Source organism: Oncorhynchus clarkii, chromosome 2 (assembly GCF_045791955.1).
Source record: "Oncorhynchus clarkii lewisi isolate Uvic-CL-2024 chromosome 2, UVic_Ocla_1.0, whole genome shotgun sequence".
NCBI classification, from domain to species: domain Eukaryota; kingdom Metazoa; phylum Chordata; class Actinopteri; order Salmoniformes; family Salmonidae; genus Oncorhynchus; species Oncorhynchus clarkii.
The window spans coordinates 45,371,389-45,387,721 of NC_092148.1; positions in this window are offsets into that span (position 1 = coordinate 45,371,389).

Below are 16,333 nucleotides of genomic sequence, written 5' to 3' on the forward strand. Positions count from 1 at the left end.
CTAATGCCAACGTCACCACCAAGAGCTCCCGATCGCCAACGTCGTAGTTCCTCTCTGTAGGGGACTGTAGGGGACGGTTTCTTATAATAAAACTTCAGTGGGTTCCCCTGTCATTGAGACAAAACTGCCACCACTCCTACCTTGGAAGTGTCCACCACCACCACAAAGGATATCGTTGGATCTGGATGTTTCAGCGCTAGGGCGGAGGTGCAATGCCCCTTGAGAAGACGTAAGGCTTCGTCGGCTGCTGGACCCCACACCAACCTAAGGGGCTCTCCCTTACGGAGAGAGGTGAGAGGAGCGGCTACAGAGCTGAAGTTCCAGTTGAAACGACGGTAGATGTTGTCAAACCCCAAAAACTGTTGTAACCCTTTAATGATGGTTGGGACTGGCCATGACCTGACTGCATCTACTTTCTTGTCATCCATCGTCACTCCTTGCGGGCTGATTTGGTAACCCGAGAAGTAGACCGCCCTCTGATGGCATTGACACTTATCAGCCTTGACTACCAGGTGATGGGCAAGGAGGCGTTCAAATCAAATCAAAGTTTATTTGTCACGTGCGCCGAATACAACAGGTGTAGACCTTGCAGTTAAATGCTTACTTACAGGCTCAAACCAGTAGTGCAAAAACGGTATTAGGTGAACAATAGGTCAGTAAATAAGACAGTGAAAAACAGTAGCGAGGCTATGTACAGTAGTGAGGCTATAAAAGTAGCAAGGCTACATACAGACACCGGTTAGTCAGCCTGATTAAGGTAGTATGTACATGTAGATATGGTTAAAGCGACTATGCATATATGATGAACAGAGAGTAGCAGTAGCTTAAAGAGGAGTTGGCGGATGGTGAGTTGCGGGACACAATGCAGATAGCCCGGTTAGCCAATGTGCAGGAGCACTGGTTGGTCGGGCCAATTGAGGTAGTATGTACATGAATGTATAGTTAAAGTGATTGTGCATATATGATAAACAGAGAGTAGCAACAGTGTAAAAGAGGGGTTGGGGGGCACACAATGCAAATTGTCTTGGTAGCCATTTGATTACCTGTTCAGGAGACTTAATGGCTGTTAAAAACTGTTGAGAAGCCTTTTTGTCTGAGACTTGGCACTCCGGTACCACTTGCCATGCGGTAGTAGAGAGAACAGTTTATGACTGGCGTGGCTGGGGTCTTTGACAATTTTTAGGGCCTTCCTCTGACACCGCCTGGTGTAGAGGTCCTGGATGGCAGGCAGCTTAGCCCCAGTGATGTACTGGGCCGTACACACTATCATCTGTAGTGCCTTGCGGCCGGAGGCCGAGCAATTGCCGTACCAGGCAGTGAAGCAACCATGCTCTCGATGTTGCAGCTGTAGAACATTTTTGGGATCTCAGGACCCATAACAAATATTTTTAGTCTCCTGAGGGGGAATAGGCTTTGTTGTGCCCTCTTCACAACTGTCTTGGTGTGTTTGAACCATTCTAGTTTGTTGGTGATATGGACACCAAGGAACTTGAAGCTCTCAACATGCTCCACTACAGCCCCGTCGATGAGAATGGGGGCGTACTCGGTCCTCCTTTTCCTGTAGTCCACAATCATCTCCTTAGTCTTGGTTACATTGAGGGATAGGTTGATAATCTGGCACCACCCGGCAAGGTCTCTGAACTCCAACCTATAGGGTGTCTTGTCGTTGTCAGTGATCAGGCCTTCCACTGTTGTGTTGTCTGCAAACTTAATGATGGTGTTGGAGTCGTGCCTGGCCATGCAGTCGTGGGTGAACAGGGACTACAGAAGGGGACCGAGAACGCACCCCTGTGGGGCTCCAGTGTTAAGGATCAGCGTGGCAGATGTGTTGCTACCTACACTCACCACCTGGGGGCGGGCCGTCAGGAAGTCCAGGATCCAGTTGCAGAGGCTAGTATTTAGTCCCAGGATCCCATAGCTTATTGATGAGCTTTGAGGGTACTATGGTGTTGAACGTTGAGCTGTAGTCAATGAATAGCATTCTCACATAAGTGTTCCTTTTGTCCAGGTGGGAAAGGGCATTGTGGAGTGCAATAGAGATTGCATCATCTGTGGATCTCTTTGGATGGTATGCAAAATGGAGTGGGTCTGGTTTCTGGGATAATGGTGTTGATGTGAACCATTACCAGCCTTTCAAAGCACTTTATGGCTAAAGTACTACCCGTAAGTACTACGGGTCTGCAGTCATTTAGGCATGTTGCCTTTGTGTTCTTGGGCACAAGGACTATGGTGGTCTGCTTGAAACATGTTGGTATTACAGACTCAATCAGGGACAAGTTGAAAATGTCAGTGGAGACACCTGCCAGTTGGTCAGCACATGCCCGGAGCACACGTCCTGGTAATCCATCTGGCCCCTCAGCCTTGGGTATGTTGACCTGCTTAAAGGTCTTACTCACATCGGCCATGGAGAGCGTGATCACACAGTCGTCCGGAACAGCTGATGCTCTCATGCATGCCTCAGTGTTGCTTGCCTCGAAGCGAGCATAGAAGTGATTTAGCTCGTCTGGTAGGCTTGTGTCACTGGGCAGCTCGCGGCTGTGCTTCCCTTTGTAGTCTGTAATAGTTTGCAAGCCCTGCCACTTAAGATGAGCGTCGGAGACGGTGTAGTATGATTCAATCTTAGCCCTGTATTGACGCTTTACCTGTTTGATGGTTCGTCACAGAGCATAGCAGGATTTGTTTAAGCTTCTGGATTAGAGTCACGCACCTTGATAGCGGCAGCTCTACCCTTTAGCTCAGTGCGAATGTTGACTGTAATCCATGGCTTCTGGTTGGGGTATGTACATAGAGTCACTGTGGGGACGACATCCTCGATGCATTTATTGATAAAGCCAATGAATGATGTGGTGTACTCCTCAATGCCATCGGAAGAATCCCATAAAATCTTTCTTTATAAAAAAGCAGGAATCAGGAGGATAGAGTTGTGGTCGGATTTACCAAATGGAGGGCGAGGGAGAGCTTTGTACGCGTCTCTGTGTGTGGAGTACAGGAGATCTAGACTTTTTTTTCACTCTAGTTGCATATTTAACCTCTTGGAACACTGGGGGCGTTATTTCATTTTTGGATAAAAAACGTTCCTGTTTTAAACGGGATATTTTGTCACGACAAGAAGCTCGACTATGCATATAATTGACAGCTTTGGATAGAAAACGCTCTGACGTTTCCAAAACTGCAAAGATATTGTCTGTGAGTGCAACATAACTGATGTTACAGGCGAAACCCAGATAAAAATCCAATCAGGAAGTGCCCCATATTTTGAAAGCGCTGCATGCCAATGACTCCTTATATGGCTGTGAATGGGCTACGAATGAGCTTACGTTTTCTACATATTCCCCCAATGTGTCTACAGCATTGTGACGTCTTTTTACGCATTTATGTTGAAAAATAGACGTAAGGGACCACATTGAGCAAGTGGTCACATGATGGCTCCCGCAGAAAATCAAGTTAGCCGTTATTCCAATCGCTTCTAATGAGGAACCAATTGTCCCGACGGATATATTATCGAATAGATATGTGAAAAACACCTTGAGGATTGATTCTAAACAACGTTTGCCATGTTTCTGTCGATATTATGGAGCTAATTTGGAAAAAGGTTCGGCGTTGTAGTGACCGCATTTTCCGGTCGATTTCTCAACCAAACGTGAAGAACAAACGCCTACAAAAATTTTCTTTTTGGAAAAAAGGAACATTTACTATCTAACTGGGAGTCTCTTGAGTGAAAACAGTCGAAGTTCTTCAAAGGTAAATTATTTAATTTGATTGCTTTTCTTATTTTCGTGAAAATGTTGCCTGATGCTAGCAGGGCATAATGCTATGCTAGGCTATGATAAACTTACACAAATGCTTGTCTAGTGTTGGCTGTAAAGCGTATTTTGAAAATCTGAGATGACAGTGTGATTAACAAAAGGCTAAGCTGTGTCTCATATTTAATTTGTGATTTTCATGAATAGGAAGATTTTCTAGGGATATTTATGTCCGCTGCGTTATGCTAATTAGTTTGAGGCTATGATTACGCCCCCGGATCCGGGTTTGAGAGTCGCAAGAAGTTTTAACATGTTGATAGAAATTTGGTAGAACTGATTTACGTTTCCCTGCATTAAAGTCTCCGGCCACTAGGAGCGCCATCTCTCGGTGAGTGGTTTCCTGTTTGCTTATTTCCTTATACAGCTGACTGAGTGCGTTCTTAGTGCCAGCATCTGTCTGCGGTGGTAAATAAACAGCCATGTAAAGTATAGCTGAAATCTGGTTAGGCAAGTAGTGTGACCTGCAGTTTATCACAATATACTCTGCTTCAGGCGAGCAAAATCTAGAGACTTCCTCAGATTTCGTGCACCAGCTGTTGTTTACAAATATGAGTAATGTTGACGCTAACGGCAGATTTCCCACTCTCCTTCTGCGGGTCCTCATGAGGCATCCCGCTCTGTGTTCCCTGTACCTGCGCTTCTTCCTCTTGCAAATAATGGGGATGTTGGCCCTGTCGGGTGTTTGGAGAATCTCCTGTGCTTCTTGAAGAAAAAATGTTAGTCTAATCTGAGGTGAGTGATCGCTGTCCTGATAAGCAGAAGCTCTTTTTAGCCGTAAGATACGGTCGCAGAAACATTATGCACAAAATAAATTACAAATAATGCGAAAAAAACACATAATAGCACAATTGGTTGGGCACCCGTAAAACTGCTGCCATTTCTTCTGAAGCCATTTTAGAGATTGCTCGAATGTGTGTGATGTGATCCACCAGATTAACCGAGCAGATAAAGATGCCATAAATGTATACGATAACCTGGCGTCCGAGCATGTCCCTAAACACCTCGTTGACGAATGCCTGGAACAATGACGGAGCATTGCCTAAGCCAAAGAGCATCACCAAGTATTCGTAGTGACCAGATATTGTGCAGAACGCAGTCTTCCACTCATCCCCTCCCAGATACGGATAAGATTGTAGGCACTCCGCAGGTCCAGTTTGGTGAAGAACCGGGCAATGCGGAGCAGGAGAAGTGGACGTGCAGATGAACCGCTGTTGGAGCACCCCCTGAATGTTATCCTCCATGGCCTGGGTTTCAGCCACGGACAGAGGATAGATGTATCTGCTCGGAGGTGTTGCATCAGCAAGCAAGTCGATGGCACAGTCCCAGGGGTGATGAGGAGGGAGACAGGTGGCCCGGGTCTTGGGGAATACTTCCCTCAGATCCTGGTATACCTCTGGGATGTTGGGCTGAAGGGCAACCAAAGGACTCTCAAATGACATGGAATCACAGGGAAGCAGGTCCTCCGGCATTCAGGTGACCAGTCTGTGATTCTCATCCTCGGCCATAAAATGGTGGGGTTATGTTGTTGAAGCCAAGGGAGGCCGAGGATGATCTTGTGAACTGGTGAAGAAGATGGGGATACTCTCCTGATTAATGGACTCCATGGTGAGGGTGAGGGTGAGCGGTTGAGTGATGTGTGTAATGGTTCCGGATCCTAATGGTCGACAATTGAGGCCTTGCAACGGAAAAGGAGAGGAGAGCAGGTATGAAGTAATATTGATAGAGGCAAGGGTTTGATCCATAAAATTCCCTGTGGTACCGGAATCCACTAAAGCCATTGACACAGGACACGAGGGACTGTCAACCAACAAGATGGACACCAAAGAGCCTGAAGATGGAATTCTCACTCCTGGCCCTAGGGATGGCAGATCACGTGACTGTCCTTCTGTTCTAATAGATCCTGGATTCGGATGTGCCGGACACCGCTGGAGTCTGTGCCCTCCTTGACCACTGTACACACAGAGCCCCAGTTGTATGCATCTACGGTTCTCCGAGACACTGCAAACTGAGAAGGACATTTTCCATGGCCGTCCCGAGTTGTGCCAGCTGGTCATGGTGCTGACCCAGAAGGTAACCCTGTTCATCGACCATCTGAAAGATGTCCGATTTTCCTGCTGTTTCTATTGTTTGAGTTGGTATTCTGTAACGATGATGCCGAAAAGCAGGAGCAGGTAAAATGTTTAATGAAAACAACAAACATGAAACAAGACAGCGTAACAGAAGCAAGGTAACATGAACACAGGTGCAATACCAACTGATGAATGAGCAAAAGGAAGGGACCTATAAAGGTGAGGGAATAAGGTCCAGGTGTGAATCATAATGATGAGTGCCAGGTGTGCGCAACAATGATTCTCTGGACCGGTGGTTGGTATTCCGATGAAGTTGCACTCCGGAGGGGAGGAGCAGGAGTAGACGTGATAGTTTTAATGTCACATGCACAAGTAGAGTGAAATGCCTTTCTAGCAAATTCTTAACCAAACAATGCAGTCATCAATATCAATGTAATATTAAAAATACCATAATGTTGAACAAAAACACACAAAAAATACGAAGAACATGAGAAATTAAGAAGCTATATACAGGGTCAGTTTCAATACCATATTTACAATCTGCAGGGATCCTGGAGTGATCGAGGTAGATACAGTGCCCTCTGAAATTATTGGGACATTGAAGCATTTTTTCTTCTTTTGACCTTAAACTTCAAAATTAAACAAAGACTATGAGGTTAACCTCTTGAAACTAGGGGGAACTATTTTTATTTTTGGAAAAATAACCTCCCAAAGTAAACCGCCTATTTTTCAGGACCAGATGCTAGAATATGAATATAATTGACAGCTTAGGATAGAAAATTCTAAAGTTTCCAAAACTGTCAAAATATTGTCTGTGAGTATAACAGAACAGATATTGCAGGCGAAACCCTGAGGAAAATCCAATCAGGAAGTGCCTCTTATTTTGAAACCGTTGTGTTCCTATGCACCCCTATTGGCCATTGAAAGGGATATCAACCAGATTGCTTTTTCTACGTATTCCCTAAGGTGTCTACAGCATTTTGACGTAGTTTCACGCCTTTATGTTGAAGAATGAGTGTAAACGAATACATTGCGTAAGTGGCCAGCTGAGGGCTCTCAGAGTGATTCTTGCGTAAAAGACAGAGGTAGGCATTTTTCCTCTCGCTCCTACTGAAAAGCCAATTGTCCCAGTTGATATATTATCGAATAGATATTTGAAAAACACCTTGAGGATTGATTATAAAAAACCTTTGCCATGTTTCTGTCGATATTAGGGATCTAATTTGGATTTTTTTTCGACGTCGTCGTGACTGCAATTTCCGGTGGATTTCTCAACAAAACGTGAACAAGAAAAGGAGGTATTTCGGCTATAAAAATAATCTTTATGGAACAAAATGAACATTTGCTGTCTAACTGGGAGTCTCGTGAGTGAAAACATCCGAAGCTCATCAAAGGTAAACGATTTAATTTGATTGCTTTTCTGATTTTCTTGACCAAGCTTCCTGCTGCTAGCTGGACATAATGCTAGGCTATCGATAAACTTACACAAATGCTTGTCTCGCTTTGGCTGTAAAGCATAATTTCAAAATCTGAGATGACAGGGTGATTAACAAAAGGCTATTATGTGTTTCCCTATTTTTCACTTGTGATTTCATGAATATGAATATTTTCTAGTAAGATTTTTTGTCCGTTTCGTTATGCTAATTAGTGTAGTTGATGACAATTCTCCCGGATCCGGGAGGGGTTAATGTAACCGCTGTGTCAGATTAAAAAAAAACTTTACGGAAAAAGCATAATCTGAGAACGGCCCTCAGAGCCCAAACCAGCCAGAGAAATATCCGCCATGTTGGGTCGTCAAATTTATTCATAAATAGAATTATAAATATTCCCTTACCTTTGATGATCTTCATCAGAATGCACTCCCAGGAATCGAAGTTCCACAATAAATGCTTGTTTTGTTCGATAATGTCCATCCTTAATGTCCATTTATGTCCAATAGTCTATTTTGTTAGGGCTTTTGGTAAACAAATCCAAAAGTGCGATCTGGTCCAGTCGAACGAAACGTTCAAAAAGTTATATTACAGATCGAAGAAACTTGTCAAACTAAGTATAGAATCAATATTTAGGAGGTTTTTATCATACAAGTTTAATAATGTTCCAACCGGAGAATTCCAATGTCTGTAGAAAAGCCATGAAAAGCTAACGCTCTCGTGACCACGCGTCATGAGGCTGTGACACTCTGCCAGACCACTGACTCAAAGAGCTCTTATCCGGTCCCAATTCACAGTAGAAGCCTCATTCAAGTTTCTAAAGACGGTTGACATCTAGTGGAAGGCTTAGAAAGTGCATTTTGACCCATATCCCACTGTGTATTCGATAGGGCTGAGTTCAAAAACTACAAACCTCAAATTTCCCACTTCCTGTTTGGAATTTTTTTTTCAGGTTTTTGCCTGCCATATGAGTTCTGTTATACTCACAGACATCATCCAAACAGTTTTAGAAACTTCATAGTGTTTTCTATCCAATACTAATAACAATATGCATATCTTAACATCTGGCACTGAGTAGGAGGCAGTTCACTCTGGGCACGCTATTCATCCAAAAGTGAAAATGCTGCCCCCTTATCCCAAAGAAGATAAGATGAGTAGCAGCAGTGTATGTTAAGATTATATGTGAGTGTGTGTTTGCGTGTGTGTAATGTCAGTATAAACGTGTGTACATGTTATGTGTGTGTATGTGACAGTGCAAAAATAAAAATAAACTCAGATTGTCCATTTAGCCATTTCGTTACGATTTTTCCGGGTATTCCTTGCATACCAATTGACATAGAGGTTCTGAATGGCAGGGAGATTGGCGCCAGTGATGTACTGGGCTGTTTGTACCAGTTGTTGCCATACCAAGCAGTGATGCAGCCAGTCAAGATGCTCTCAATGGTGCAGCTGTATAATTTTTGGGGTATCTGAGGGCCCATGCCAAACCTTTCTAACCTCCAGAGAGGGAAGAGGCCCTTGTTCACGACTGTGTGGACTATTTTATATCCTTAGTGATTTGGACCCTGAGAAACTTGAAGATCTCGACCCGCTCCACTGCAGCCCCATCGATGTGGATTGGGGCGTGTTCCCCTGTTTTCTGTTGTCCACGATCACCTTTTTTGTTTTTGGTCTTACTAATGTTGAGGTGAAGGTTGTTGTTCCGGAATTACACTGTCAGGTCACCGACCTCCTCTCTACCATCATTGTGTTATCAGCAAACTTGATGATGGTGTCATGCGTGGCCATGAGGTTGTGGGTGAACAGGGAGTAAACACCAGTCTCAACGTCAACTGTGAAGAAGCGACTCTGGGAGTTATTCTGTCCAGTGTCTCTGTTCTTTTGCCCATCTTAATCTTTTCTTTTTATTGGCCAGTCTGAGATATGGATTTTTCTTTGAAACTCTGCCTAGAAGGCCAGCATCCCGGAGTCGCCTCTTCACTGTTGATGTTGAGACTGGTGTTTTCCGTGTACTATTTAAGTGAAGCTGCCAGTTGAGGGCTTCTCAGGCGTCTGTTTCTCAAACTATACACTCTAATGTACTTCTGCTCTTGCTCAGTTGTGCCCCGGGGTCTCCCACTCCTCTTTCTATTCTGGTTAGGGCCAGTTTGCGCTGTTCTGTGAAGGGAGTAGAACACAGCGTTATACGAGATCTTCAGTTTCTTGGCAATTTGTCGCATGGTATAGCCTTCATTTCTCAGAACAAGAATAGACTGATGTGTTTCAGAAGAAAGTAATTTGTTTCTGAACATTTTGAGCCTGTAATCGAACCCACAAATGTTTTATTGCTTCTTTAATCAGAACTACAGTTTTCAGCTGTGTTGACATAATTGCAAAAGGGTTATCTAATGATCAATTAGCCTTTTAAAATGATCAACATTGGATCAGTGAACACAACATGCTTTTGGAACACAGAAGTGATGGCTGCTTATAATGGGAATCTGTACGTGATATTGTAAGTGATATTCCATAAAATATCTGTCATTTCCACAACAATGTGTACACTGTATGTCTGATCAATTCAATGTTATTTTAATGGACAAAATGTTTAGCTTTTCTTTGAAAAACAATGACATTTCTAAGTGACCCCAAACTTTTGAACATACTGCACATAGTATAAATACATATACAGTGCCTTACAAAAGTATCCATCCCCCTTGCCGTTTTTCCTATTTTGTTGCATTACAACCTGTAATTTAAATTGATTTTCATGTGGATTTTATGTAAAGGACATGCACAAAATAGTCCAAATTGGCGAAGTGAAAAAGTGACTTGTTCGAAAATAAAAATAAAACAAATAATGGAAAAGCGGTGCTTGCATATGTATTCACCTTTGCTTTGAAAACCCTAAATAAGGTCTGGTAAAACCCATTATCTTCAAGTCACATAATTAGTTAAATAAAGTCTACCTGTGTGCAATCTAAGTATCACATGATCTGTCACAAGATCTCAGTACATATATATATATCTGTTCTGAAAGGCCCCCAGAGTCTGCAACACCACTAAGCAAGGCGCAACACCAAGCAAGGGTCACCATGAAGACCAAAGAGCTCTCCAAACAGGTCAGGGACAAAGTTGTGGAGAAGTACAGATCATGGTTGGGTTATTTAAAAAAATCTAAAACTTTGAACATCCCACGGAGCACCATTAAATCTATTATAAAAATGGAAAGAATATGGCACCACAACAAACCTGCCATGAGAGGGCCACCCACCAAAACTCACGGACCAGGCGAAGAGGGCATTAATCAGAGGCAACAAAGAGACCAAAGATAACCCTGAAGGAGCTGCAAAGCTCTGCAGTGGAGATTGGAGAATCTGTCCATAGGACCACTTTAAGCCGTACACTCCACAGAGCTGGGCTTTACCGAAGTGTGGCCAGAAAAAAACCATTGCTTAAAGAAAAAAATAAACAAACACGTTTGGTGTTTGCCAAAAGGCATGTGGGAGACTCCCCAAACATATGGAAGAAGGTACTCTGGTCAGATGAGACTAAAATGTAGCTCTTTGGCCATCAAGGAAAACACTATGTCTGGCGCAAACCCAACACCTCCCACCACCCCGAGAACGCCATCCCCAAAGTGAAAAACTTCAGAAGGTAATTGGTTGCACCAGATCTTATTTAGGGGCTTCATAGGAAAGGGGGTGAATACATATGCACGTACCAGTTTAATTTTTTAGAATTTTTTGAAACAAGTAATTTTTTCTATTAATTTCTCCAATTTGGACTATTTTGTGTATGTCCATTACATGAAATCCAAATAAAAATGCATTTAAAGTACAGGTTGTAATGCAAAAAAAAGAAAAAACGGCAAGTGGAATGAGTACTTTTGCAAGGCACTGTATGTTATGGTTTGTGAAGGCTGGCTGAATTCTGTCAGAGTATTCAGTATGTTCTTTTATCTCTTCAGATTCTCCCTTCTCCCTGTTTTTGTTTGCTTTTAAATGTTCATACTGCAGACATTTATCTGAAGAAACTGTGTAACCAAGTATGTATAGTGGCCAAGAAATGCATTGCCATTAATTGGAAGGTTGATTATCCTCCCACAATGTCAAGTTATGTATCATTAGATTTTATTTATTACAAGATTAAGGGTATACTGGGCAACTTTCATAAGGTCTGAATGCGTTATATGGGATACACTACGACTCTGTATTGAAAACATGCCCACGGGGAGGGGAGATACTTATTTAGGTAACCCCTAGTTGCTGGGCTTCTCAGTTCTGGCCCTGGGGGTCTGCCATCCTGTGGGTTGTCACTCTGGCCTTGGTCTAACACATCCAAAACCAATAACGTTTCACTAAGATCCTGAAGCTGAGCGGGTTGGGTTTGGGCCCTGCAGGGTGGTGGACCCCTAGGGACAGGACGGGGCGACCCAGCTACAAGAAGAGCTCTACAGTAATATTATTCCCAGATTAATTATATGGAGGTTTGGATGTTTCTTTGCGTTAATATACATTTGTATGTGCTTTTTTTCAATTTCATTTTTTCTAAATTGGGGGCAGTGGTGATTTTAGCATGTCAATCTTGTTGGGGCAAAAAAGTGCATTTTTTGGGATGCATGGCAGCAAAGCCACTACACAACGCAACACTAAACAATACATGAATTGCACTATAACAGTGACAAACAGTGCCCACAAACTGTTAGGGCCTACATAAAGCTCTCCCAGCAGCAGTCCCAACATCTTACCCCTGCTACACCTGGCTATCAGCCGAGCCTTGTCGGGCAGCAAAACAGTTCAGTCAGCCTCATTTACTGCCGTAAAAAAAAACATAACTGATATTTCTGACTTGCTTAAACAAATGTGGTTTCTAATGACAATTGAGATGTACAAACTATGGCATAAGGGGATAACAAGCCGATAAGAGGCAATCCATCATTTTGATTTAGACATTAATGAGTGAGCTAGGACTGATGTAATCAATATAACTATTTGTTTGGCACTTTTGAAATGTACAGCAACATGGGCCGTTTTTACAGTGTTCCCCCTGTTCACCAAGTCAAAACCGTAGGATAAATAAAGGGGGAAAATAAGCAGACAATGAAAGCTCTAACAAAATGTGATGATTACATTTCTCTAAAACAGGTTATAGGCTACATGTGCACCACCAAGTCAGAACAGTAGGTGAAATTAAGAGGGGTAAATAGACCAACTTATTAGGGTGAGGCACATGGGCTACTAATAGCTTACTACACAACATACAGTTAGTATTACTTTCTTAGTTACAGTATACATATCTCCCTGTCATATTACATACTTTATGCAGCAGCATACAATACATTTTGACTGTGCTCACTTGAACAGGAAGGTGGCACGCCGGTCCATTGTGGGCAAATTTTGTCATAAGTCTGGCATTCTCTGGATTTATGGTGTTTTCAAGACATCTAGGAACTCGGAAAAAACAAAGTTGAATCATGATGATATCATTGATCTTCAGGTCGTAGCTCTAGAAAGAGGCCTCATTTACAATTCTGAGTTGGATGACCATTCATAACGTTTTTCCCAGTCGGAGCTTGTTTTTTCTGTAATTCCGAGTTGTCTTCAACTCACTGAAGTCAAGTTTTAGCAGTTGTGGGTTAACAGTTGTTTTGATCCCAATCCGAATCATGCTTCATTGACAGCATGGCAAATATTTAATGTTTATAATTTTAAACTTGGAAAAGAGCCCCTTAATCCCAGATTTGGGACCACACTGTCACTGTCACTGATTCCTTCCAAACCACTCATTGTTGAATTTGCGATTTCCAACTTGTTGTGTAATGTTTATGTCCAATGGCCAATGAGCACCGATACATTTTATCTATAATTTATATTAATCATTTCTCTTCATGTAACAAGGAATAAAAAGGATTTGCCAGTAGATTGTTGACTTGGTTCATGATGATGACAGCTAGCTAAGATATTTTGATTTTGAGTCCAATCAAAGCTACTGTAGATGTAACGTGATTTGATGTCATTTTGTCTGTGGCCAATAACATTGAGCCTTCTTGGATGGGCACTCCTAATGTAATTCTATGGCAGCACCCAAGAGGCTAGGATTTCCGATGTCTCTCCTTATACTTGGCGGTGATGTAGTGTCCCCATGAGTGACAGAACACTGAGCCAATCACGGCGTAATGCTCCGTATTTTCAGCTGGCTTGTTCACCAAAACAGGTGGGGCAGAGCTGAATGACAGGTCGCCAATGGTTAGGAGAGTTGAGTTTTTGATTAGACTGGTGGGGTGGGCGTGCAGACAGCTCAGGATGGCTGGTCGGTCTGGCTGAAATTTGATGTCTTTATTAATAAAGACAATCAAAAGTCTTTGTTGTTCATTGGTTAGACTATTGGTTAAAGGTGCAACAGATGATTTATTATTGAATTTTTGTATTTTGTATTTTTTTTTATTTCACCTTTATTTAATCAGGTAGGCTAGTTGAGAACAAGTTCTCATTTGCAACTGCGACCTGGCCAAGATAAAGCGTAGCAATTCGACACATACAACAACACAGAGTTACACATGGAAAAAACAAAACATACAGTCAATAATACAGTAGAACAAAAGAAAACAAAAAGTCCATATACAGTGAGTGCAAATGAGGTAAGTTAAGGAAATAAATAGGCCATGGTGGCGAAGTAATTACAATAGAGCAATTAAATACTGGAATGGTAGATCGGCAGAAGATAAATGTGCAGGTAGAGATACCGGGGTGCAAAGGAGCAAAATAATTTAATAAATACCAGTATGGGGATAAGGTAGGTAGATAGATGGGCTGTTTACAGATGGGCTATGTACAGGTGCAGTGATCTGTAAGCTGCTCTGACAGCTGGTGCTTAAAGCTAGGGAGGGAGATGTGAGTCTCCAGCTTCAGAGATTTTTGCAATTCGTTCCAGTCATGGGCAGCAGAGAACTGGAAGGAAAGACAACCAAAGGAGGAATTGGCTTTGGGGGTGACCAGTGAGATATACCTGCTGGAGAGTGTGCTACGGGTGGGTGCTGCTATGGTGACCAGGGAGCTGAGATAAGGCGGGGCTTTACTTAGCAGAGACTTGTAGATAACCTGTAGCCAGTGGATTTGGCGACGAGTACGAAGTGAGGGCCAACCAACAAGAGTGTACAGGTCGCAATGGTGGGTAGTCTATGGGGCTTTGGTGACAAAACGGATGGCACTGTGATAGACTGCATCCAGTTTGTTGAGTAGAGTGTTGGAGGCTATTTTATAGATGACATCACCGAAGTCGAGGATTGGTAGGATGGTCAGTTTTACGAGGGTATGTTTGGCAGCATGAGTGAGGGATGCTTTGTTGCGATATAGGAAGCCGATTCTAGATTTAATTTTGGATTGGAGATGCTTAATGTAAGTCTGGAAGGAGAGTTTACAGTCTAACCAGACACCCAGGTATTTGTAGTTGTCCACATATTCTAAGTCAGAGCCGTCCAGAGTAGTGATGCTGGAGGGGCAAGCAGTTGGAGGCCACGGAAGGAGAGTTGTATGGCATTGAAGCTCATCTGGAGGTTAGTTAGCACAGTGTCCAAGGAGGGGCCAGAGGTATACAGAATGGTGTCGTCTGCGTAGAGGTGGATCAGAGAATCACCAGCAGCAAGAGCAACATCATTGATGTATACAGAAAAGAGAGTCGGCCCGAGAATTGAACACTGTGGCACATCCATAGAGACTGTCAGAGGTCCGGACAACAGTCCCTCTGATTTGACACACTGAACTCTATCAGAGAAGTAGTTGGTAAACCAGTTGAGGCAATCATTTGAGAAACCAAGGCTGTCGAGTCTGCCAATAAGAATGTTGTGATTGACAGAGTCGAAAGCCTTGGCCAGGTCGATGAATACGGCTGCACAGTAATGTCTCTTATTGATGGCGGTTATGATGTCGTTTAGAACCTTGAGCGTGGCTGAGGTGCACCCATGACCAGCTCTGAAACCAGATTGCATAGGGGAGAAGGTATGGTGGGTTTCGAAATGGTCAGTAATCTGTTTGTTAACTTGGCATTCGAAGACCTTAGAAAGACAGGGTAGGATAGATATAGGTCTGTAGCAGTTCGGGTCTAGAGTGTCACCCCCTTTGAAGAGGGGGATGACCGCGGCAGCTTTCCAATCTTTGGGAATCTCAGATGATACGAAAGAGAGGTTGAACAGGCTAGTAATAGGGGTTGCAACAATTTCGGCAGATCATTTTAGAAAGAGAGGGTCCAGATTGTCGAGCCCGGCTGATTTGTAGGGGTCCAGATTTTGCAGCTCTTTCAGAACTTCAACTACCTGGATTTGGGTAAAGGAGAAATGCTGGGGGCTTTGGCGGGTTGCTGTCGAGGGTGCCGGGCAGTTGACCGGGGTAGTGGTAGCCAAGTGGAAAGCATGGCCAGCCGTAGAGAAATGCTTATTGAAATTCTCAATTACTGGATTTATCGGTGGTGACAGTGTTTCCTAGCCTCAGAGCAATGGGCAGCTGGGAGGAGGTGCTCTTATTCTCCATGGACTTTACAGTGACCCAGAACTTTTTTGAGTTAGTACTACAGGATGCAAATTTCTGTTTGAAAAAGCTTCCCTTAGCTTTTCTAACTGCCTGTGTATATTTGTTCCTTACTTCCATACCTTAAGGGAACATTTCGGCATTTCGTGTATGATTAGTGAAAAAGTCCATATTGCAAATGTACGGTCCCTTACTAGACGTCCGAAATCGTTTGTAAAATTCGCGGTCGGCGTCGGGCCGTGCGGTAGGGCCGGACCTACCGGGAAGTCATCAAATGAACTTTGTCGGACATTCGGTTTCCGTTTTATAAAATAAACAAGTTTTTGACCGTTTTTCCGCTATCCCGGAAATTCCCACAAGAGGGCATACGGAATCATATGGCAATTTGGCAAAACATCACGAATCACGACGGGGCCTTATCTCGAAAACGGAAAATATTTCGAAGCCGAAACTTGGTGAGCGTAGGTTTGGCATAATGGGCAGTTGGCCCCGAACAAGATGGCGTCTAGGCCTCTACGATTTTTGAGTTA